Source organism: Culex pipiens, chromosome 2 (assembly GCF_016801865.2).
Source record: "Culex pipiens pallens isolate TS chromosome 2, TS_CPP_V2, whole genome shotgun sequence".
NCBI classification, from domain to species: domain Eukaryota; kingdom Metazoa; phylum Arthropoda; class Insecta; order Diptera; family Culicidae; genus Culex; species Culex pipiens.
The window spans coordinates 107,025,797-107,027,135 of record NC_068938.1 but is presented as its reverse complement, the minus strand read 5'-3'; positions in this window follow the sequence as shown (position 1 = coordinate 107,027,135).

Below are 1,339 nucleotides of genomic sequence, written 5' to 3'. Positions count from 1 at the left end.
TTCGGAAATTCAGGAATTTAGGAATTTGGGAATTTAGGAATTCAGGAATTCAGGAATTCAGGAATTTAGGAATTTGGAAATTTGGGAATCTGGGAATTTGGGAATTTGAGAATTTAGGAATTTGGGAATTTGGAAATTTGGGAATTTTGGAATTTGGGAATTTATGAATTAAGGAATTTGGGAATTTGGGAATTTAGGAATTGAGATATTCACCAATTCAGGAATTATGGAATTTTGGAAATTGGGAATTCAGGAATTTAGGAATTTGGGAATTTAGAAATTTAGGAATTCAGGAATTTAGGAATTTAGGAATTTTGGAATTTAGGAATTTGGGAATTTGGGAATTTAGGAATTTGGGAATTTAGGAATTTAGGAATTTTGGAATTTTGGAATTTGGGAATTTGGGAAATTATGAATTTGAGAATTTATGAATTTGGGAATTTGGGAATTTGGGTATTTAGGAATTTAGGAATTTAGGAATTTAGGAATTTAGGAATTTAGAAATATAAGAATTTAGGAATTAAGGAATTTAGGAATTTGGGAATTTATGAATTTTGGAATTTTGAAATTTTGGAATTTTGGAATTTTGGAATTTTGGAATTTTGGAATTTGGGAATTTGGGAATTTAATAATTTGGGAATTTGGGAATTTTGGAATTTGGGAATTTTGGAAATTGGGAATTTAGGAATTTAGAAATATAAGAATTTAGGAATTAAGGAATTTGGGAATTTGGGAATTTAGGAATTTAGGAATTTAGGAATTTGGGAATTTGGGAATTTAGGAATTTGGGAATTTGGGAATTTGGGAATTCAGGAATTTGGGAATTTGGGAATCTGGGAATTTAGGAATTTGGAAATTTGGGAATTTGGGAATTCAGGAATTCGGGAATTTAGGAATTTAGGAATTTGGGAAATTGGGAAATTGAGAAATTGGGAAATTGGGAAATTGGGAATTTGGGAATTTGGAAATTCAGGAATTTCAGAAATTAGGAATTCAGGAATTTAGGAATATAGGAATTTGGGAAATTAGGCATTCATGAATTTAGAAATTTAAGAATTTGGGAATTTGAGAATTTGGGAATTTGGGAATTTAAGAATTTTAGAATTTTAGAATTTCAGAATTTTAGAGTTTAAGAAATTAAGAATTTTAGAATTTTAGAATTTTAGAATTCTAGAATTTTAGAATTTTAGAATTTTAGAATTTTAGAATTTTAGAATTTTACAATTTTACAATTTTACAATTTTACAATTTTACAATTTTACAATTTTAGAATTTTAGAATTTTAGAATTTTAGAATTTTAGAATTTTAGAATTTTAGAATTTTAGAATTTTAGAATTT